This window comes from Saimiri boliviensis, chromosome 3 (assembly GCF_048565385.1).
Source record: "Saimiri boliviensis isolate mSaiBol1 chromosome 3, mSaiBol1.pri, whole genome shotgun sequence".
In the NCBI taxonomy this organism is placed as follows: Eukaryota; Metazoa; Chordata; class Mammalia; order Primates; family Cebidae; genus Saimiri; species Saimiri boliviensis.
Window position 1 is genome coordinate 148824076 of NC_133451.1, and position 25564 is coordinate 148849639.

The following is a 25564-nucleotide window of genomic DNA, read 5'->3' on the forward strand; positions in this document are numbered from 1 at the left end:
GACATTGCAGGATACCAAAGATCAAGAGAAACTATTAAAAGCAACTTTTTGTTTTTGTTAGAACAGTATTTTTAAATAGTTTTAATTGTAGTGAAATATACATAGAATAAAATTTACCATCTTAACCATTTTTAACATCAGTAGTATCAGATACATTCCGCATTGTTGTTCAACCTGTCTCCAGAACCAATCTCTCTTTTCATCTTGCCAAACTAAAACTCTATTCCTATTAAACAACAACTCTCCATTTCCTACTCCCATCTCCTGGCAGTAATCATCCTACTTTCCAGTTTGACTGCTCTAGGTGCTTCACATAAGTGGAATGGTACAGAATTTGCCTTTTTGTGACTGGCTTATTTCATTTAGCATAATGTCCTCAAGGTTCATCCATGTTATAGCATCTTGCAGAACTTCCTTTTTAAGGCTGAATAGTAGTCTGTATATTGTTTATTATGTGTACTATACCACATTTTGTTTATCATTCATCTGTCAGTGGACTCTTAGGTTGCTTCCACATTTTGGCTACTGTGAGTAATACTGCTATGGACATGAGTGTGCAAATGTCTCTTTGAGGCCCTCTTTTCCGTTCTTTTGGATATATACCCAGAAGTGGGTATTAATTTGTGTTGAATCATATGGTAATTCTATTTTAAAGCAAATTTTTAAAAAGTGGTATTGACACAAGAATAGACAAAAAGGAAATTAGAAAAAAGGACACCTGGAAGTTGGTATACAATAAAGATGTCTAGTGAGGAATGATGTGCTAAGGCTGTGGAAAAAAACTGTTATTCATTACTGTTGGGAGTGTAAATTAGTACAATAACTGTTCATGGGATATAAAAAACAAAGTATGGTGGTTTTAGTTAAATTGGCTATTTATATAAAAATATGAAATTGGATTCTGATACCACAACAGAAACAAAACTAAATTCCAAATGAAATAATGACCCAAAATGTGAAAAACAAAACTCTAAACTTTTAGAAGAAAAGCACTTGTCTTTATGATATCACCATAAGGAAGAAATAGCATGATTCATTAAGGAAAGATGTAAAATAATGATTAGTTGAAAATGCAAAAGTTTTATAAACAGGAGAGATGCCATCTCTAATCAAGTTAAAAACAAGCCACAGGTTGGCAGAATATAGTAAAACTTTGAAAATATAAAGAATTCACACAAATCATTAAGAAAAAGACAACTCAAGATAAATAGATGCAAATAACGTAAGTAGTCCACTTACAGAAGAAGAAAACTGAATGGCCAGAAAGGCTTTTAAAAAAATGTTTACCTTCACTAATAATTAGGGAAAGTAACATTAAAATAATGAGATAAAGGGGCATATTAATCAAGAAGATGCAAAATCCTTACCACAGAGCTACAAAATAGCAATGAATCAAAAATTAATTGAATTCAAACAGTTCATTACTCCCTGCTCTGCAATTTGTAAAGCAAGTATACAGAAAAATATAAGTGTACAGAATCATGTCCCAAACTTTTCAGTGTATTAGAATCACCTGGAATCATTTAATTATACCAGTGAATAGACCACACCTCAGAATAAATCACAATCTCATGGAGTGAGATATAGGCATTAGTGTTTTTGAAAGCTACAAAGGTGATTTTGAAAAAAGGCTAGCAATTTTCTTAACTATTAATATAGAAGGCCTGAACAGTGCTATCAACCAACTTGCCCTAATGGACATTTGTAGAACATTCCACCCAATAACTGAAGAACACACTTTCTTTTCCAATGCACTTGGAATATTTATCAAAATAGAGTCCACTGTGTATCCTAAAACAAATCTCAGCAAATTTTAAATAATTGAAATCATAAAAATTATTGTCTCTACCCACAAAGGAATTAAACTAGAAATCATTAACAGAACGATATTTGTAAATCCCCAAATAGTTGGAAATCAGACTATGTACTTCTAAACAAACTGTGGGTCACAGGGAAAGTCACACACAAAAAAATTATAAAGTAATTTTTAAAATAATTTTTAATTATTGAACTTCATAAAAAGTGAGGTTTTCTGCTCTCTGAAAGACATCATGATGAAAATGAAAGACAATTCACAGGCTTAAAAAAAAAACAATAGTCACAGTACATTAATAAATGACTTGAATTCAGTGTATCTAAGAGCTATGTCAATCAACAATAGAAAAACATTCCAAAAATACTGAAATACTAGCCAGCAATTATAAAAGAATAAATTTCTGAGATAAACATGAAGAATAAACCACTGTTAATGGATGAATCTAAAGTATTTATGTTGAGTGAAAATATCCAGACTTTATCGTTCTCTTAATTTAAAGTTCTAGTGCTTTACTTATCAATTGTGACAGAAATCAGATCAGTGATTGCCTAGGGTAGAAGCTGAGAGGAGGGCTGACTCAAAGGAGCATGATGAGACTGTTGGGGTAATGGAAATGTCCTATAATATCTTACTGATGGGGGTGATGGTTACACAGTATACGTGAATGTCGAAAGTCATCTTCTGTAACTTAAAATGTGTGCATTGATAGTAATTTTTTCTCAATAAAATTGATTTTTTAAAATAAGAAGATTAGTATATTAGGGTTCTCTAGAGAGACAGAATTTATATATCTATATGGAAATGTATTAGGTAGTATTAACTCACATGATCACAAGGTCCCACCATAGGCTGTCTGCAAGCTGAGGAGAAAGGAAGCCAGTCCAAATCCTAAAGCTGGAGAACTTGGAGTCCAATGTTCAAAGGCAGGAAGCATCCAACATGGGGGAAAGATGTAGGGTGGGAGGCTAAGCCAATCTAGACTTTTCATGTTTTTCTATCTGCTTTATATCCTGGCCATGCTGGCAGCTGATTAGATGGTGCCCACCCAGATTAAGGGTGAGTCTGCCTTTCTCAGTCCACTGACTCAAATGTTAATCTCCTTTGGCAGCACCCTCACAGACACACCCAGGATCAATATTTTACACTATTCAATCCAATCAAGTTGACACTCAGTATTAACCATCACAACTAGCTACGATTTTTTTAGAGTCTACAATGTCCTAGGTATGCTACATGTATTGTTTTAATTAGTCCTCAAACCATCTAGTCAGCTACGTATTTTCAATTCCATTTTACAGATGAGAAAATAAAGGATCAAAGACTGTCTTATCCAGTATCAGAAAGCTAGTGATATAGTCTGAATTCAAACCTATCTTTTATTTGTAAAATGAGTATCATAATACCTGCTTTACTGAACTGTTATTAGGACTGCTAGAATTAAATAAAAAATAAAGAACTGCAAAGACTCCAAATTGAAATTACTTTAGAACCACCACCCAAAGAAGGTAGACTGGAACTTGGAGCCTCAACCTAACCAACTCATGTTCCTACTAAATTAAAAATATCAACATTCTGCATAGGACTTACACAAGACCCAGGGGCTTATAACATAATAGTCAAAATACCCAGGATCTAATTCACAATTATTCTGCTTATGAAGAACCATGCAAATCTCAATTCTCTTCAGAGTAACAATAAATACCAACAGTGAGATGACACAAATGTTGAAATTATCTGAAAATGATTTTAAGCAGCTATTACAAAAATACCTGTGTAAGCAATCATGAAAAATCCCAAGACAGAAATTATATTTGAAAATATGAATAATGTAAATAGAAGATATAAATAAAAACCAAATGGAAATTTTTAGAACTGAAAAATAATAAATTGATTTAATTACATTTTAAAATTTTAACGAAATTTAAAACTCTCTACAAAGAATCAGTGGGAGGATGGAGATGAAAGATGAGTTAGTGAATTTGATAATTTCAGTAGAAATTATCCAATCTGAGCAAGAGAGAAAAATCATTGAAACAAAAAATGAACAAAAGCTCAGAAACCTAAGCACCAAAAATATCTAACATTTGAGTCATCAGAGTCCCAGAAGGAAAGGAAAAATAGTATTGTACTGAAAAATGTTTGAAGAAATAAAGGTTTTCTAAGTATGGCAAAAGACATTTTCATAGAGGAAGAATTTCATTAAGAAATGTCTTAAAAGGCCCTAGGGGGAGGGCTATAGTTTAAAAGATGACTGAGAAACACTTAACTAGACACTGAGCATCAGTGTTATGAACAACACAAAGAGAGACAGATATCATTTACTTTTTTTTTTTTTTTTTGAAAGAAAGAAAGAGAGAAAGGGGGAGAGAAAACAGGAGTCTTGCTCTATTGCCCAGGCTGGAATGTAATCTAAAAATAGGTATTGAAAACCTCTTTTATGCCAATAATTGTGCTTAACAGAGGAGACAGGAAAGAATAAGGGAAGAAAATAACAAACAGCCAACCAATATTTCATTTGAGTCTGTGAAATGCTATGCAAATATTGAAGAGTGATTTACTTCCAATTATGTGGTCATAAGTGTAATATGATACTGAGAAAAATGTATGTTCTGTGGACCTGGGGTGAAGAATTCTGTAAATATTCACTGAGTTTACTTGTTCCAGGTCCGAGTTCAAATCATAGATGTCCCTGTTAATTTTCTATCTCATTGATCCATCAAATATTAACAATGTGGTGTCAAAGTCTCCCGCTATTATTGTGCGGGAGTCCAAGTCTCTTTATAAACCTTTAAGAACTTGTCTTATGTATCTGGGTGTTCCTATATTAGGTGCATATATATTTATGATCATTGACTCTTGTTGTTGCTTTGATCCTTTTACCATTATTTAATGTCCTTCTTTGTTTCTTTAAGTCTTTGTTACTATTAAAGTCTATTTTGTCAGAGATGAAAGTTACAACTCCTGTTTTCTTTTCTTTCTTTTTTTTTTTTCTCTCCATTTGATTGGTAAGTCTTCCACCAACCCCTTGTTTTGAGTCTTTTTGTGTCCTTACTTATGAGATGGATCTGGATACAGTGAACTGATGGGTTTTGACTTTTTATTCAATTTCCCTGTGTCTTTGATTGGGACATTTAATCTATTTAAATTTAGGATTAATATTGATATTTGTGAGTTTAATATTGTCGTTTAATGCTAGCTGGCTATTTTGCCCATTAGTTGATATAGATTCTTCATTATGGAGATACTCTTTACCTTTTGGTAAGTTTTTGGGATGACTGATACTGGTTGTTCCTTTCTGTGTATAGTGCTTCTTTCAGGAGCTCTTGTAAAACAGGCCTGGTGGTGATGAAATCTCTGAGTGCTTGCTTGTTCATGAAAAATTTTATTTTTCCTTCATTTATGAAGCTTAGTTTGGCTGGATATGAGATTCTGGGTTGAAAATTCTTTTCTTTGAGGATATTGAATATTGACCCCCACTCTCTTCTAGTTTGTAGGGTTTCAGCTGAGAGATCTGCTGTGGGTCTGATAGGCTTCCGTTTATGGGTAACCTGACCTTTCTCTCTAGCTGCCCTTAGAATTTTCTCCTTTATTTCAACCCTGATGAATCTAACAATTATGTGTCTTGGGGTTGCTCTACTTGAGGAATATCTTTGTGGTGTTCTCTGTATTACCTGAAGTTGAGTATTTTCCTGCCTTACTAGGTTAGGAAAGTTTTGCTGAATAATATCCTGAAGAATATTTTCCAGCTTGGATTCATTCTCTTCATGACATTCAGGTACACCTATCAGATGTAAATTAGGTCTTTTCATATAGTCCCATATTTCTTGGAGACTTTGCTCAATCCTTTTTACTCTTTCTTCTCTAATCTTATCTTCTCATTTCATTTCATTAAGTTGGTATTTGACCTCTGATATCCTTTCTTCTGCTTGATCAATTCGACTGTTAAAACCTGTGCATACTTTGTGGAGTTCTCGTATTGTATTATTTAGTTCCATTAATTCATTTATATTCCCCTCTAGATTGTCTGTTCTCGTTAGGATTTCGTCAAACCTTTTTTCAAGGTTCTTAGTTTCTTTACATTGGGCTAGAACATGTTCTTTTAACTCACAGAAGTTTCTTATTATCCACCTTCTGAAGCCTAAATCTGTTAATGGAACGCACTCGTTCTCCATAAGGCCTTGTTCCCTTGTTGATGAGGAACTGTGATCCCCTGTAGAGGGAGAGGCATTCTGATTTGGGGCATTCTCAGCCTTTTTACGCTGGTTTCTTCCCATCATCGTCAATTTATCCACCTGTCTTCTTTGTAATTACCGACTTTCAAATTAGGTCTCTGAGTGGACGTCCAGTTTGTTGATTCCCAGTGCTGGAACCTGAGCAACCCACCATGCCGGCCAAAACAGCGGTGTTAAGATGCGTGGTGCTTTTCTGCCCGGGAATCTCCAGTCTGGCTTCCTCCTTGAGTCCCTTTTTCAATCAGCTGAATAGGCGACTCTGCCTTACCGGAGCTCCAAACGTCGACCAAAAGGGGAACCAGTCCCGTTTACTTTGCATGAAGAACCACTGCACTGGGGCGCCAGCAAAACCGCCACGCCGGCCACAAGAGTCGCGCTGGCGACCCATGGGGCTCCTCCACTGGCAATCTCCTGGTCCGTGAGCAACAATAATTCATCTGAAAGTGTGGCATCCTCTCATTCTCTGTGCTTTCACTGGGAGCTACAATCCTGATATCATTTACTTTCTAATGGAAAATGAATATACTATCACCTGTGAAAATCTGATTTAAAAAATATGGAGCCTGACTTAAGCCCATAAATTATCAGTTTAACAGGAAATGCAGAGAACTGAGAAATATGTAAAAATCTACCACCTGCAAAACATTATCAAAATCCAGCAGTAAGGCTGGGCACAGTGGCTCACACCTATAATCTTAGCACTTTGGGAGGCCGAGGCAGGCAGATCACCTGAGGTCAGGTTACCAGCCTGGCCAACATGGCAAAAACCCATTTCTACTAAAAATACAAAAATTAGCTGGGTGTGGTGGTGGGCACCTGTAATCTCAGCTACTTGGGAGGCTGAGACAGGAGAATCACTTGAACCCAAAAGGTAGAGGGTGCAGTGAACCAAGATCATGCCACTGCACTCCAACCTGGTGACAGAGTGAGACTCTGTCTCAAAGAAAAACAAAATATCCAGCCATGGAAAACACTACAGGACAAAGATTTAAAAAAAAAAAAAAAGCCCTTTATAAAATAAATTGCACTCCCCTATAAATATACACACCTATTATGTACTCACAAAAAAAATTTTTTAATGAAAAAGTAAAATAAATTGTACTGGGATGAAAATGAGTGGAAAAAAACCTTGTAGTTTAAGGACATTTAAAATATGTAAACCAAAAATAAAATTATAAGGCCCCCCAACTATCTGAATGGATCCTTCCTCTCAGTCAAGAGCATTCCAAAGCTAACCTAAAACTCTAATCAGGCCATGATGTGAAGGGGTTCAGACATGTCTCATTATACACTCCTCCCTTTTAAAATTCAGTAAAAGCCAACCAGCATTAACATCCACACAGACCCAAAGTCTGATAAGAAACATTTGCAATCTATTATCTCTGAAACCTACTACCTGGAGGCCTCATTTGCTTGATAAAACTTTGGTCTTCATAATCACTTATCATTTTAACCCATACATTCCTTTCTATTGATTCCAGGTCTTTAGATAATAACTCTTTCAACCAACAGCCAATCAGAAAATTTTTAAATCTGTCTATAAACTGGCAGTCCCCACTTCGAGTTGCCTGCCTTTCCAGACCAAACCAATGTATATCTAACATGTATTGATTGATGTATTACGTCTCCCTCACAAATATAAAAGCAAGCTGTACTTCAATATGTGGGAACATATTGTCAGGACTTCCTAAGTCTGTGTTATGGGCACATCCTTAACCTTGGCAAAATAAACTTTCTAAATTGATTGAGACCTGTCTCAGATACTTTTGAGTTCACAAATACATATTTTATAAATAGATGGAAAACTAATGGCTTATTTTGGATGAATGTTTGGATGACAAAAATATTTTTAAATGCAAGAAAATGATTGCCATAAAGTAGGATATAGTTATTTTAGAGTGTTTAACTTTTTCAAATTTCAGAACCAAATTATGTTTGCTAGATAATATAAACTTTAAAATAAGTCTTTAGAAACTATCTAAAAAAGATAACATACAAAAAGGTAACTACAAGATTAAAGAGTAATGTATCTTTCACAAGATGTTCATATTTGATAAAACAGCATTACTGATCATTAAGATGTATCTTAAATTATAAGGGGGGGAAACCCGCTTTGAAATGACCAAAAAGTGCCTAAAAAAACAGTATATGTAAGTGAGCATAAAAAAAGAGAGTTGAAGTTTTGACAAACTCATCATGAAATAAACATTCATTAAACTACATATTTATTTTATACAGGTTCTATATTTGTATTATATTTTTCAGTTAAAAATGGTTTTAAAAATTACTTGGCCATAAAAAAATTTTCCTCTTCTGAATAAGGAAAGGCTATAAGTAGAAATAGAAACCACTAAGATTGCATAGAAATATTTAATTATAAGGTGACTATTCATGTGACCTGGACTGTGTGAATATTGATAATATAGTTCATCTTTAAAAAGGCACAAAATTAAAATTGTTTTCATAGAGAATGGGGGAAGTCCTAATTGAAAACTCTTCAAGGCAACATATTATGTAGGGGAAGAAATGATAAATAAAGAAATAGAGAACTTCCAAGATCTTTTTGATCTTCTAGTCTGACACACTCTCATTGTGCACATACAAGCTGCTATTTTGTCATAAGTAATTAGAGGGTTCTAAACATACTGTGGATATTTTAAGGTGAAATATGCTAAATGGAAGCATTTTTGATAACTTTCAAGTATAACCAGGTGTGTTCTCTGATGCTTTAAGATCATTAATTTGCAAAACATGTTTCATCGCATTCCTAAATAACTCACATTTTCTTTTTACTTATTTTTTTCACTTGAAAGGTTACTGAATTCATTGAAGAATGAATGCTCTTCCAAATTTGGTGAGTAAAGAATATATCCTATTTGTTAAAACTTGATTTCAAAAGTAGACCTAATTGTATACTGTAGACTAGTGTACTATACCCAACAGTATACCATATAGCTACTTGGTAAATTAAGGTGTTCATGTATACTTTTCTTATGATGACAATTTCTAATAATAACCAATAGTAAATAAATTTGATCAGTCATTTTTATTTATTTGTTCAATAGATAGAGGAAATGTAAGAAATTACCAATGTATTTTTAGAGTTTCTCAAGTGAGAATTCCAGAGGACTTCAAGGTCTCTATGGAATCAAGCTTTGAACATATCATAAAATGGAAACAATTAGGAATGATTCTGTGCGGTTTGGGTGCTGTGAAAGGAAAATAAAAACTTGGGACTCCAATTCACTCTGCCAGAAGGAGAAAAATAAGCTGAAAGCTGAGTCACACAAGAAGCTGCCTTTCCTTCTGTTCCTAAGCAGATAGCTACAGATAAAAGGTTAAATATCTCCATAGGTAGCTACAGACAAAAGGTTAAATATCTCCATAGGTAGCTACTCTATGTTCACCCTATCTTATGTAAAGTGCCGATTTGCTGAGCACAAGATGAATAAATAATTCACCATTCCCCTACCTGCACCTTTTCTTCTGCAACATGTAGATTACTATACCCACGCTCTTTCCTCTCCAGCCCACTTTTCCCCTTTAAATATTGAAGCTCTCAAAGTCATCCTTGGAGAAAGGAGCAGACTACAGACTGTTTCTCTAATTCTGTGTTCTTTCATTCCAGGTATGTCCTTAACCTTAGCAAAATAGACTTCTAAATTGATTGAGACCTGTCTCAGATACTTTTTGGTTTACAGTCCTTATTTTTCTCTAGACAGTATTTTCTAATTAGCATTTCCCCCAAAAGTGGTATTTATACATCTGGTTGTACAAGATGAACTTTTAAAAATAGTTACATATTTATTTCTTTATAGTAAATATGAATAATACAACTAATTCTTAATTCACAGATGTTAACATTTTGCTTAGAATAAAGCTAGCTTCAAAACTGACTTTAATTAAATGGTTAATTTAAAGTGTCAAAAATTCTGATGTTGGTCTGCAAATGACTGGTTCAGAAAACTCTGATCCACCCACAATGTGACAGCATTGGTTTGATGGAAAAGAAACCTGGGTTCTTGTTCTGGCTCAGCCTAAATTCAATTCATTTCATTCTTTACTCATTTAGAAGTTCAGTTTTGTGTCTATTGTGAGCTAGGTATTGTGTAGCATTCAAATATTTGAAATTAACCATAAGACTGGAGGGAGTTAGTTACTGTCTACCCCGGTTTCCTCAAGTGAGGGCTTGGAAGAGAGTTCATTTAACTTCTTAACATGGTGTAAAATAACATTAAGAACTTTATCAAACGACACTACCAGTGAGTAAGAGTGACTGGTTCCCCATATTTAAGAGTCAATCTTCAGGGGCAAAATTGTGTCTGACCATCCAGCTCTTGGCACTCTGCCTGCCACAGGTTCTCAAAGCATATTTCCTGAGTGAGTTGCCACTGAGCCACCTCATTCCACCTTTCGTGATTTTGTGATCCTGTGATTCTCTGTACACGAATCTACATTTTCAATCTTGTCAGCTGGGTACATGCTCACTAAAATTTTATAAAAATAATTTGGCTTTAGGCTGGGTGCAGTGGCTCATGCCTATAATCCCAACACTTTAGGAGGCGGAGGCGGGCAGATCACAAAGTCAGGAGATCAAGTCCATCCTGGCCAACAAGGTGAAACCCCATTTCTACCAAAAATACAAAAATTAGCTGGGCATGGCAGCATGTGCCTGTAGCTACTCTGGAGGCTAAGGCAGGAGAATTGCTTGAACCCAGGAGGCAGAGGCTGCAGTTAGCCGAGATCGTGCCACTGTCCAGCCTGTGTGACAGAACAAGATTTTGTCTCAAATGTATATATATGTGTATATGTATATATATATATATATATATATATATATATATATATATAGCCATGATTAATCATATAGGTCTGGAACAATAAAGGGGATTCTATTTTTAACAAGCATAAAGTAAGTCTGAAGAGTATAGAAGTCAGGGTTACAGTGATAACTAATTATATATTTATTTATTTGTTTTTGAGACAACGTCTTGCTCTGTTGCTCAGGCTGGAGTACAGGGTCTTGCTCTGTTGCCCAGGCTAAAGTGCAGTGGCATGATCTCGACTCACCACAACCTCTGCCTTGCAGGTTCAAGTGATTCTCCTGCCTCAGCCTCCTGAGGAGCTGGGATTACAGGTGCCCACCATGACACCTGGCTAATTTTTGTATTTTTAGTAAAGATGGGGTCTCACCATGTTGGTCAGGCTGGTCTCAAACTCCTGACCTCAAGTGATCCACCCACCTGGGCCTCCCAAAGTGCTGGGATTACAGGTATGAGCCACCATGCCCTGTTGATAACTAATATTTTGTGAAAAATGCACCCAGCCTTCTTCCTTCTCACTGAATGCCATCAACATGGTGTTCAGACACTTCATGGAGGTTGGCCGTGTGGCCTACATCTCCTTTGGACCTTGTGCCAGAAAACTGGTCACAATTGTAGATGTTATTGATCAGAACAGGGCTTTGGTTGACGGACCTTGCACTCAAATGAGGAGACAAACCATGCCTTTCAAGTGCACACTGATTTCATCCTCAAGTTTCCACACAGTGCCCACCAGAAGTATGTCCAACAAGCCTGGCAGAAGGCAAACATCAGTACAAAGTGAGCAGCCACACGATGGGCCAAGAATATTGAAGCCAGAGAAAGGAAAGCAAAGATGACAGATTGTGATCATTTTAAAGTTACAAAGGCAAAGAAAATGAGGAACAAAATAATCAAGAATGAAGTTAAGAAGCCTCAAAAGGCAGCTCTCCTGTAAGCCTCTCCCAAAAAAGCTCCTGCCACGAAGGGTGCTGCTGCTGCTGTTAAAGTTCTAGCAACAAACAAACAAAAAAACCCAACCACTGTGGGCAAGAAGGCCCCAGCTCAGAAGGTTCCTGTCCAGAAAGCCACAGGCCAGAAGACAGCACCTCTTCCAAGAGCTCAGAAGGGTCAAAAAGCTCCAGCCCAGAAAGCACCTGCTCCAAAAGCATTTGGCAAGAAAGTGTAAGAGGTGATTAGAAAAGTAATAAAGGTCCTATTTGGAAAAAAAAAAAAGAAAAGAAAAGAAAAGAAAGAGGGAGGCAGTGAAGAAGAAAGGGAGGGAGGGAGGGACGGAAGGAAAAGAATGTAGCCAAGTTGCAACAAGGCTCTAAAATGCTAGGCTGCTCATGGATTTTTTAAATTGCAATATGCAAACATGATCCTTATAGTTTTCTGTTTCCCTCGTAACCATTTATGATAAAAAATAATCAACCTGTTAGAGTTCCTCTGTCAGCTTTTGTCAGGATCAGGGGTGTTACCCTACAGTTGAACCTTGAATAATGTGGGGTTAGGAGATGCCAATACCCTGTGCAATAGGAGTATAACTTCTGACTCCCACATAGCCTAATTGCTAATAGCCCATGTTGACTGGAAGCATTAACGATAACATAAATAGTCAATTAACACATATTTTTATATGTTTTGTATTCTCACAATAAAGTAATCTAGAGAAAAGAAAATGTTATTAAGAAAGTAATAAGAGAAACTATATTACTTTTCATTACATGGAAGTGGTTCATCATGAAAGTCTTCATCTGGTTCATCTTCACACTCAACAGGCTGAGGAGAAGAAGAAACAGGAGGGGTTGGACTTCCTGTCTCAGGGGCAACAGAGGCAAGAGATGGAGGACGGAAGGGGAGGGAAGAGAGTCAGGACACTCAGTGAAACTATGAAAATGCATTGTAATTCTGTCTGATTTTTTGCTTTTTTTCATTTCTCTAAAAATGTTCTATATGGTAAAATCTTTCTTCCACTGCTTTAGTTTCAGTGCCTGTATCAAGATGTCAAAAGCAGTCTTGAATAACTGGAACCCTTCTGCCAGATTGTCTAATGTCAATTTGTTTTCTGGCACTGCCTTTTCTATGTCTTCTTTCTTGTTATGTGGCACTGGTTTGGAAGCACCAATCTCCACCAAGTCGTATTCTGTTAATTCTTCTTGTGTGATCTCTATGAGCTCTTACATTTCTCCAAGATCCAGATCTTGAAACCCTTCACTTTTCACTTTTTTTTTTTTTGCCATATCCATAATATCGTTCATGATTTCTTTGATTGGCTTTGTGATAAATCCTATGAAGTCATCCTCAATATCTGTATCATTTTCTCCAGCAGGAATTTATTATTTCAATCTTGTTAACCTTCACAACTTCTTTTATAACAACGATGACATCTTCAGTGGTGTAATCCTTCCAGACTATCATGATGCTCTATCAGAGTTCTCTTCCATGGCATTGACAATCCTTTCCATAGAGTACCTTGTGTAATAAGCCTTAAAGGTTCTTATGAGCCAAGGATCTAGAGGCTGAACTAAAGACGTTGTGTTTGGGGGCAGGTAGGACACATTGACAGCTTCAGTGTTGAACCCATGGGGTTTTGGGTGGCCAGAGGGACTGTCCAATGTCAGAAAAAAAAAATGTAATAGGTAATTCCTGACTTCAGGAACAAAGCATTGATGGAACCAATCCAGAAAAAGGGTTTACATTGTCTTGGCCTTCTTGTTGTACAACATAAGACTGACAGCTGGTGTTTTTCTTTTCCCTTCAACTCCAGGATGAGCAGCTTTTAGATAAGGGCAGTCATGAACAACACCCCTGCCCCAACAATTTGCACAAAAGAGTAGAGGTAGCCTATCCCTTCCTGCCTTAAATTCTGTGCTCACTTCTCTTTCTTACTAATAAATGTCCTTTGTGGAATTTTTTTTCCCAGAATAGGGCACTTTGATCCACATTAGAAACCTGTTGAGGCAGATATTCTGTCTCCTCAATGATTTTTTTAATGGCATCTGAGAACTTGTCTGCTGCCTCTTGGTTGGTAGAAGCTGCTTCTTTTGTTATCTTGACATTTTAAAGCCAAACCTCTTCTTAAAATTATCTAACCATCCTTTGCTGGCATTAAAATCTTCAGTTTTACATCCTTCACCTTCTTTTTGCTCTAAGTTGTTATATAATGACTTCACTTTTTCTCAATTCACATCACAGTTTATAGATATGCCTTTCTTTTTTTTTTTTTTTTTTTTTTTTTTTTTTTTTTTTTTTTTCTTTTTTTGAGACGGAGTTTCGCTCTTGTTACCCAGGCTGGAGTGCAATGGCGCGATCTCGGCTCACCGCAACCTCCGCCTCCTGGGTTCAAGCAATTCTCCTGCCTCAGCCTCCTGAGTAGCTGGGATTACAGGCACGCGCCACCATGCCCAGCTAATTTTTTGTATTTTTAGTAGAGACGGGGTTTCACCATGTTGACCAGGATGGTCTCGATCTCTCGACCTCGTGATCCACCCGCCTCGGCCTCCCAAAGTGCTGGGATTACAGGCTTGAGCCACCGCGCCCGGCCTAGATATGCCTTTCTTACAGCAATCCTTTAACCACAGAAAAACTGCATTTTCAATACTAGATAAAAAGGTATTTTGCTAAAAGTGTAAGTTTTCCACGCTTGCTGGTGTAGCTGCAGTGATATATTCATGAATTTTCTTTTCTTTTTTACAATGGTTCTTAAGCTGAATTCATTTATCTTGAAATGATGGGCAACCACAGCTGCAGACTTCAATCTACAATACATGTCAAGCATTTCAACTTTTTCTTATAATGTCATGAATTTTCTCTGCTTCTTAGGAGCACTTCCAACATCACTAGCGGCACTTTGTATGGGTGCCACGGCATTATTCAGGGTTTACAGTATTGCACTAAACACAATGAAAAACACTACAGAACCACAAAAGATTACTTTTTACTGCAATAGGCAATTTACCAGAGAGATGAACTGCTCACACAGAGATGATTAGTGTCCCATGGCATTTTAAGTGGATACTCGCAGCACTTAAACTCATAGCAATAGCAACAGGAGGTGGCTGTAAAATTATTATAACAGTACAGTATGTACTATGGTTACTTTTATGCACTTGTGATTTAATACAGCATCTGTACATTTGTTTACATTTCTCTCAACTGCAAATGGTGCCATGTATGGTCTGTAATCATGTGCATAAGTTTTGATAAATTTTAACTTTTATAATAGATTTGTGCTGTTTTATGGTAATAAATAATAACACAGACTAGTACCTACATATGTTTATGAATTTGTGACATACCTAATGTTCTTTTTTTAAATATTTCTAGGCTGTGAAGTTTGTGAATTTTTCCAAATTGTCAGTCTCCAAAAAATTTTCCATTATATTTACTGAAAAAAATCTGCATAAAAGTGGACTCATACAGTTCAAACCCATGTTGTTCAAAGGTCAGCTGCACTTACAAGCTAACAACTGCCTATTTCATGAATGCTGGCAGAACACATGAGATGTCTGAGTCAGAGTCGAAGGACTTTCTTACTCCCAGCTCACCATGAGCTTTTTGCTGATTTGTTAGTGTTACCTATGTCCCCCAGTCCTACAAGGGTAAGGCAGAGGACCCCTGTGGATGCCTGCATGGTATAGGAGAGGAACACTGAGCTTTGGGAATCTTTGTCTTTTATGGCAAGTAGAACCAAGGTTGCTCTTTAACCAGTGAAGCATTATCTCATCCCTTCAGGTTGCTCTCTGCAGTCATATCTGAGTAAAGCCTGGGTTGGGGCCTGTACTCTTGGCATGCCAGCAAGAATATGCACTGACACTCAGGGCCCATCCTAGTTTGCTTCTCCCAGAAACCTTTAAATTGAATGAGTTTTAGTTCTGTGTCAAACTCCTGTTTTTCTTCCTCCTTCCTTATACAGTATCCTAAGGGAAATACTACAAAATGTCCCAGAAAGTGTTGACTGGATATCTAAAGTTTAAAAAGGAAGAGAACCACACCAGCTAGAGATTAAAGAAGCATCGGTAGAAATCAATGGCCATTAATAGAATTATTTTTACAATAAGTCGAGTAGTATTTTTGTAGCTCTTTCCCTAACCTTTCTTTTCTATTATTGACCAAACTCTACAACAGGCATCCCCAAACGTTTTACACAGGGGGCCAGTTCACTGTCCCTCAGACCGTTGGAGGGCCGCCACATACTGTACTCCTCTCACTGACCACCAATGAAACAGGTGCCCCTTCCTGAAGTGTGGCGGGGGGCCGGATAAATGGCCTCAGGGGGCCGCATGTGGCCCACGGGCCATAGTTTGGGGACGCCTGCTCTACAATAAGAAGTAACAACCAGGCACAGTGGCTCACATCTATAATCCCAGTATTTTGGGCGGTTGAGGTGGGTTTGTCACTTGAGGTCAGGAGTTTGAGACCAACTTGGCCAGTATGGTCAAGCCCTGTTTCTACTAAAAATACAAAAATTAACCAGGTGTGGTAGCTCACACTTGTAGTTTCAGCTGCTTGGGAGAATGAGGCAGGAGAATTGCTTGAACTCAGGAGGTGGAGGTTGCAGTGAGCCAAGATCATGCCACTGTACTCCAGCCTAGGTGACCGAACAAGACTCTGTCAAAAAGAAAAAAAAGGAAGAAGTAAGGACAAGTCTGTCTTTAGTTGTTTTAAAACAATTGCTTAAAATTAATAACTGCCAGAATAGTAAGTAACATTTATTGCAGTGAAGCAAATCAAGGCCCAGTGTGAAGAAAGATATAGCCAGGCTCTTTTATTTTTTCTCTGGTGAAGGAAGAAAACTAAAGAAAGCCTTGCTACTAAGGGATGGGGGCTGTGTCCTGCTCAGAATCAACCTCAGTATCTGCTCTAAAGGCTGCTGACTGCTAGTTTAAATTGAATTCAAGTCCCTTGCAGTCCTAGAAGAAATTCCTCCTTAAGTTATGGGAAGGACCCAGAATTCCTTGCAACTCATTCTTTATGATAGAATTGTGAGTTCTGGAGTTCGTAGGTTTTCTTCCTGTACTACATGAAACACACAATAAGAAAGTATCCAGTAACTTTCATTTTGGAAGAAAACAGATCTAGTTCTCAGGAGTATTGTGACTCCATCTTTGTCACTCACAGAAGTTTCTTCACTGGAGAGCCCCATGGCTCTTTATGTTTCAAGGTATTAATTTCACTTGGAGCATTGTTTCTCTCATCCAAAGAGTTATATATTAAAAACATTATTTTATTTATTTATTTAGAGACAGGATCTCACTGTGTCACCCCAGCTGGAGTATAGTGGCACAGTCATGGCTCACTGCAGCCTCAACCTCCTGGAATCAAGTGATCCTCCTGCTCAGCCTCTCAAGTAGCTGGGACTACAGGCACACACCACCATGCCTGGCTAATCTTATTTTTTGTAGAGATGAGGTCTCACTATACTGCCCAAGCTGGTCTCTAAGCAATCCTCCCACTTTGGACTCCCAAAATGTTGGGATCACAGGTGTGAACCACTGTGCTGGCCTAAAATATATTTTAATAGATTTTTTTCCTAACAAGCACCACTGGCCGCAACTGAACCCAGTATTTTAACATTTTCATGTGACGTTCAGTTCTAGATTTGATGTAAAAGTCCTAAAGTGTACATCACTTCTGAAAAAAACCCACTGCCGTGCTGCAAGGGATCATTGACCGAAATGGGAATTATAGTGCTTGTCCTACAGGTTTGTCAGCAAGAAAATAAGAAAATCTAAGCAAAGTTGCCTGACATGGTGTCAGTACTCTCGGCATACCAGCAATAGTATGCACGGGAACTCAGGGCCCATCAGCCTTCTTCTCCCAAAAAACCTCTACATGGAATAATCTTTAGTTCTGTCTCAAACTCCTATTTTTCTTCCTCCTTCTTTATACAATATCTTAAGGGAAATACTATAAAATGTCTTAGAAAGTGTTGGTAAAATTCAAAAAGGAAGAGAACTACATGAGCTAGAGATTAAAGGAGCATCAGTAGAAGTCAATAGCCATTAATAAAAACATTTTTTATTAAAATATTGAATCTGAATAGAAACCTCCTATACCTGTTTTCTTAAATTCCTTGAGAGTAGCAACTGCATCTTCTCCATTGATATAGCCCCTGCCAAGCACAGTGCCTGAAGGCAGGTCCACAGACATGCTCCCAATCCGTACTTTCTCTATGTCATAAAAGAGCTGACATGTCTGTGCTGCATTCAGAGATGACACTGGAGTTCCACAGTGCCTTTTCACCTCAGAGCTCATATTACTTCCTATCAAGTTATCTCCCTGCCCCTTATCATATCCCAGTGAGAAAGCAGAAAAGCCGGCCAGGTGCAGTGGCTCATGCCTGTAATGCCAGCACTATGGGAGGCCAAAGCGAGTGGATCATGAGGTCAAGAGTTCAAGACCATCATGGGTAACACAGTGAAACCCTGTCTCTACTAAAAATACAGAAAAATTAGCCAGGCATGGTGGCACACGCCTGTAGTCCCAGCTACTTGGGAGGCTGAGGCAAGAGAATCATTTGAACCTGGGAGGCAGAGGTTGCAGTGAGCTGAGATCACAACCACTGCACTCCAGCCTGGTGACAGAGCGAAACTCCATCTCAAAAAAAAAAAAAAAAAAGCAAGCAGATAGAAAGTCATTATCCTTACTGTTCCAGTGGTGGCTCTTCATGCTTACAGAGCATTAGGCATACACACCTGGAACATCATCTAGAGGGACACTGACGTCACCTCATCATAACATACGTCTCTGACAACCATCAGGAGATAATCAAAGTAAACGAAGACACCATGATTGCCACTTAGGGTTTCTACACAGGGAACTATTAGTGGCAAGAACCTATTTATTCTCTTTGAAATGGTATACTAGTGACCTCTAGTGGCAAAATTGGTTCAAAATCAGCTTCTATTTCACACAAAATTTACTTTTTATTAATTCATACTTTAATTTTACCCTTTATTTAGTAACATTCTCACTTGTAGAATGTTTTTAATTATGCACAATGATTTGTGTCTGTTCATATCCAAGTAGAACAATTTTGACATTTCACAGAAGCACAGAACTTTTGAGCTGAAAGAGTTCTCAAGGGATCTATTAGTCTTATTTCATTCTAGGTGGAAAATGAGACCCAGAGGAGTCAAGTGGCTTGCCTGAAGCCTCACCACAGTGGGGCGGTAAAAAGTCTTCTGACTAGCACACTGCCTGCCAGGTAGTAGAACCCAAGCAGCTGAAGAGAAAACGGGATCTTGTTCAGAGTTACACGCGGAGGAAGCGTATGGGTGCTCTCCTATCCCTGTATCTGTATTGTGTCCTGGGTGTGAGAGGAGCCATTAATTCACAGGTTTTCAGAAAGACTATAAAGCATCTGAAAGACCCCCCTGAGGAGCCTCACCCGTGTCTGCATTGGCATATTGAGATCCCACGTCTCCAGCCTGAGTCTGATATCACATTGGATGTGACTTCTGGGTTGTCTTGGGAGACAGTAAATGTATTTTGCATTTGGGAGGATGTAAGTTTAGAAAAATGTAAATAATCTGTGTCCAGAGGATCAGCTGTGGTGATTTTTTAAATGGCCACATATCCCTTGACATTCCCTCATAGACGTCCTCTCCTATGTTCCTTCCGCTTGAAGCTGAATAGTCAGGGGACTGCTTCCACCTGTGGAGTGTAATGGAAGTGACGCTGTGTGACTTCTAAGGATCAGTCATAAAAAGAACACACAACCTCCCTTGTCGGCCTTAGAGCACTTGCTCTGGGGAAAACTAGCCACCAAGAAGAAATACAATTTTCCCCCAAACCACAGTATGGAAGAGACCATAAGTTGGTGTTTGAACTGACAGCTCCAGCTCTGCTCCCAGCCAGCAACCAGCTTCCACCATGGCTATGTGGAACCACCTTGGATACACAGCCTGTCTAACTTCAGATGGCTGCAGCCCCCACCCACATCTGACTGCAACTGCAGGAGAGACCCCTAAGGGAGAACTGCTCAGCTAAGCCCTTCCTGAATCATTGAGCCACAAAATAGTGAGCAAACTAAAATGCTGTCACTTTACAACACTAAATCGTGGAATAAGTGTTATACAGCAACAAACAGTTTCTTAAAGACATTTCTCTCATTCTGTAACAAACACTGAATGAAAATGCAAAATGGCATACACATGTCAAATACTGGCAGAACTGAAGTTAATGTATTCAATTTTCATAAATCGAAGAGTTTAGTCCAAATGAATGGGTGTTCTAGGTGACAGAAGTATCAGTTCTTCCCCTTTCTTGAAATGGCGATTCCATTTAGTAGAATGGTGATTCAAGTGGAATGGTGATTCCATTCTAAGAAGGCTGAGTGAATTTTACAGTTTTCTAAAGGGAATTTTCTTTTCAGAATTCCTTGCCTTTCTCAACCAGGTTTCCCCAAAAGAACCACAGAACACAGAAGAGGATTTGAGTGACTACTTTCTGAATTCTCCCAATGGTGTTTTATAACTAGTACTTTTCTAGATGCAAGGAAAGCATTTAATTCATGACATACAATGAATACCTTAGGAAGGCTTAGTTCCCTCTCAGAACCCAGGCTGAGAAGATGGGGAGGCACCGTAGGCTAACTCAGCCATGTGGTAACATTGTCAACTGGAAACAGAAGTCTAGAGAGGTTAAATAATTTGCCCAGTGTTACCACAGCTAGCTGATACAGGGTTTGATTCCAGAAACTTCAACTCTAGAGCTTGGAAACCTAATCATTATTCAGTGTTCCTAAGAAAAACACACACTCCATAAACTAGGGAAATACTAGCCTTAGCAGCATGTTTGCATGTGAACAGGTAATGGGCTTAGCAGCAGTTATTGTAACTATCCAGTAATGCAAATTACAAGTGCATAAACTGAGCCAAAGACTTCTTTTTTTTTTTTTTTTTACTTAAAATAATAAAGCTAAAACTTTTTTTAAAAAGTATTCAACTCAGATTAGTGAGGTATTGCTTTATCTCCAGACCTGTAAGCCATCAATACAATAGGGAGTAGGGAGTATGAATCAGGGAAAGGACAGAGACGCAGAGTGCAAAGGTCAGGCCCTGAGACCAGGGCAAGAAAGGGAAGGGATTAGGAGCACATAGACATGAGCGAGAGAAAGGAGGGGAGGGAAGACAGAATATAGCAATGGAAAGAAGACATGCCACAGAGAGCGCTGATGAGAGGATCAGAGGCAAGATGACGACAAAGGACACAGTGGATAAAACGTTTGTTGAGGGAATGAGGAAAAGGAGAAAAAGAGAAGGTGTGAGGTCTAACAAATTAAAGATGCTACTGTTTGTAATTCTTTTTTAGAATGATGAAAATAATACAAACTACAATGGGTTAGGAAAAGTAGTATAGTCAGATTGCAAAGGCAGCTCTGATCTGTATCACCATTTTGTCAGAGTGGTATATCTGATATGTAGAATTTAAGGTCATAATCCTAATTTGAGTCCTGGCTTTGAGATTCATGTGAAAATACCAACGTTTGGTTTATAAACATCTTATCTCATTAGGGAAATTGAGGTGAACAACTTTGCGAGCCCAGCAACATGGCAATAGCAACATGTATTGTCTACACCCACTTCCATCCAGTAGCATTCACTGCGGAGGTGTCAGGCTGAGAGTCAAATCAGATACACTGAACTGACAGCCAGGTATGTAACTGGTGAATGGATAAAGAAATTCAACTTTTCCTCATTGATTGCCCTTCCCTATCTCTACTGGAGAAAAATTTGAAGACAAATTTACTGGAGAAGAAGAAATGAAGTGAATGTAAGTGTAAATTTGAATAATTCAAGGCAGTAGGAATAGAATCTATGTACACCTGATTATCATATATAAAAGATTTTAAGGCCAGATGCGGTGGTTCACGCATGTAATCCCAGCACTTGGGCAAGCCAAAGCAGGTGGACCACTTGAGGTCAGGAGTTCAAGACCAGCCTGGCCAACATGGTAAAACCCTGTCTGTACTTTAAAAAATACAAAAATAGCTGGGTATGGAGGCAGGCTACTATAGTCCTAGCTACTCTGGAGGCTGAGGCAGGAAAATCGCTTGAACCCAGGAGGCAAAGGTTACAGCGAGCCGAGATTGTACCACTGCACTCCGGCTTGGGCAACAGAGAGAGACCCTGTCTCAAAATAAATAAATAAACAAACAAGTAAATAAATAAACTATTTTAAGATACTATGTATCTCTTCCTTTTATCCTTCTCTAAGGATATACTGAGGACTATAACTCATTTAATAAATTGGGAAAACATAAGTCTATTCTGATATAAATAGTTTGATGTGAAATAAAATATTTATATAGTCTTAAAATATCTCCCTCTAAAATACTTGCTAATTACTAAAGGAAAAATGAGTCAGACACCACCTGTAATCAAGAGCTCAAAGTTAACCTCACCGGTAAAGGGAAAATAGAAATTATACACCACCTGACAGGATGCAATGAGAAGAACACAGTATAATTCTGTTATATTCTTGCCAAACTTATTGATCATATGGAAACATCACAAAACACAAATCGAGAACCATTTTACACAACGACTGCTCTATCATCTTTTAAAGTAACAGGGTTATGAAAGTCAAGTAAAGATGGAGGAATTGTTCCAGATTGAAGGAGATGAAAGTGACATAACAACTACATCCAACATATGATTTCAAACTGGATACCTCTGTTGTGAAGGGTATCATCAAGACAACTGGTGAAACTTTGGTGGCTTTTGAATATTGATGAGAGTGATGTAGGGATACCATTTTTCTGATTTTATTGGTTGTATTGTGGTTACAAAGGAGAAAGTCTTTGTAAGAAATAAACACGAATCTGTCCAGGAGGGATAGAGCATTGGCAACTTTTAAATAACTTAGGAACAAAACAGAATCTTTTTTAGGTTACTTGAAAATTTTTTCTTTTCTTTTTGTTTTTTTTTTTTTTAGAGATTGGGTTTTCACCAGATTATCCAAGCTGGTCTCAAACTCCTGACCTTAGGTGATCCACCCACCTTGGCCTCCCAAAGTGCTGGGATTACAGGCATGAGCCACTGCACCTGGCCAGAAAATAAGGGGTAAAATGCAAAAGACATGCCATGCTAAAGGGTGGCATTTACAATTTGTGTCATGTCTCCTTTACTCTCCACCCTCCATGCCTTGAATATCCTGTAGCTAAATTTACCACTTTCTACATTTTATTTTTCCTAAACAACTTTCGCATGCATCACAATAATGGTGGTGTGATAGATGTCCATAATCCAACCACTGATATTTTCACATGCTTCTGAAAATTATCACCCATGTTAGGATTAATACCTTAGTTCTATATATTAGAAAAACACTAGTATTAATCTTATTCTTTATGAAAAAATTATTGCATAAATATAGCATGAAAATCTAATAACCTGTAATCCCTTCATACAAATATATTCATTTTTCCAAGTTCCCTTCTCATTCTAGTCCATATATATAAATTACTTTTGCATGGTGGTAATCACAACATAGATACAATTTTATATTCTATCTTTCATGTCTGAGCGTATTCCAATATTGGTAGAGAGCCTCTGGGCTCTTCTTGCCCTCTGATTCTGTGATTACATTTTTGAAACAATGACCTCATAACCTAACTAGAGGACCATATTTCATTATTCAATACCTGCAACACAGGCACCTTATTGCTTCTACCTAGTCAGTATAATGCGGTAATGCTATCTATCTAGTAGTTTCAATTCTGATGCATTGTCATTTGACAGAGGCTTTGAAGCCACTTAGACCTGGGCTCAAATCCCAGCTCTGCATTGTTCATTGTTCAAGGTACTAAACCTTTCTGAGCCCAGTTTTCAATCTGAAAAACAGGAATAATATCAATAGCATATTTGTGTGGATAAATTTCTTAGCACAGTGCCTGGCATAAATTTTTTAATGAATGCTTATTATCACACACACACACACACACACACACACACACACACATACACACATACATATGTGTGTATGTGTGTGTGTGTGTGTGTGTGTGTGTGTGTGTATCCTATTAGTTCTGTCCCTCTAGGTAACCCTGACTAATACAGTCTCTTAGGTGAATAATGATAACAAGCATAATATATATCCTATTAGTTATCTCTATATTTATATATGTATATATATGTATATATATGTATATATATATACATATATACACACTCCTCTATATATAATAAACTCTCTATATAATAAACTATATATATATACTATTAACTTTCTCTATATATAGATATATAGAAAGTTAATGTGTATATATTATATTTGCATTATAAACTTTATATTATATAGTATTATAACTGTATTATATATAATTATATATAATTATTAACTTTCTGTATATATGTCTATATGTATTATATAGACATATGTATATGTATTATCATTGCATCCTGTCAGGTGATACATAATTTCTCTCTATATATATAGAGAGAGAGAAAGTTAATACTTAATAATATATATAGAGAGAGAGAGAGGGAGGGAGAGTTTATTAAGTATTAACTTACCTGATCACAAGATCTTCCCATAACAAGCTTTCTGCAAGCTTGAGGAGCAAGGAGAGCCAGTCCAAGTCTCAAAATTGCAGAACATGGAGTCTGATGTTTGAGGGCAGGAAGCATCCAGCACGGGAGAAAGATGTAGGCTGGGAGGCTAGACCAGTCTCACCTTCTCACGTTTTTCTGCCTGCTTTATATTTTCTGGCAGCTGACTAGATTGTGCCCACCAGATTGAGGGTGGGTCTGCCTATCCCAGTCCACTGACTCAAATGGCAACACCCTCACAGACACACCCAGGAACAATACTTTGCATCCTTCAATCCAATCAAGTTGACACTCAGTATTAACCATAACAGAGACACATGACTAGTAAAGTGTGGAGTTACTCCAAACATTTGAGACTGTTAGTTTTATTTGTGATGAATGATGATGGGTTGTTTTTTAGATAGAAATAGTATCCAACTAGTCAACTAGGATTTCCAAAGAAACCAACTGATTTTCTAATTATCACCAGAATTGAGAATCTACAGGAAAACTAGAATGACATTTGATTAATCATCTTTTTCCAACTCCTGCTTTAATCTACCTCCCTTGAAAAGGTTTTTTTAAAAGCCCTTAAGGATGTAATGATTGGAACATGCAGTTTGCTTTTTAAAAATAGTTAGCTGTGAATTTGTCTAATTCCTTTCACAGTCAAATGATTACACGTTACAGAAAAAACATGAATGTCCCAACCTACAAAATGGACAAATAGAGGAGTTACTGTTTGTGTTAGTAAAAAATATTATACAAACACAAAAAGTGTTCTTTGAGAAATTCCTTGAAATATAGGCTCTCCAAGAGCAATGGTATGCTTGACGATATTTCACAGAGAGACACTGGCTGAGAAATGTGGGGTTTAGGGGTCAACGGTCACTGCAAACTGAAGAGTCTCTCAAATTATAACATTTTATTACAGAAATTCCATTTTTACAGTATGGTAAAGGGCTCAAAGCACAAGGGACAGGAATCCACTGTGTAAGTTGAGAAACACTGTAGCAGCACAAAGCTCAAGTCATTTAAAATTCCAAAGCAAAAAAGAATGATAAGAAACATTGTTAAAAAAAAATTCTCTGAACATTTTTATAAAGGAAGCTAACCTTGCAACCACAAATGAAAATGAAAGCAAAATATTCACACAGAGGAACAAACAATAGT

The 25564-nt window shown here is 37.5% G+C and overlaps 1 protein-coding gene and 1 pseudogene across 4 annotated transcripts in view; one reads left to right on the forward strand and one right to left on the reverse strand.

Annotated features, from left to right (window-relative positions):
- SCOC (short coiled-coil protein) overlaps nucleotides 1–25564 on the reverse strand; it is a 48872-nt gene that overhangs the window by 13048 nt on the left and 10260 nt on the right. The gene's annotated exons all lie outside the window — the stretch shown is intronic.
- LOC104651404 (large ribosomal subunit protein eL14 pseudogene) lies at nucleotides 10966–12161 on the forward strand (annotated as a pseudogene).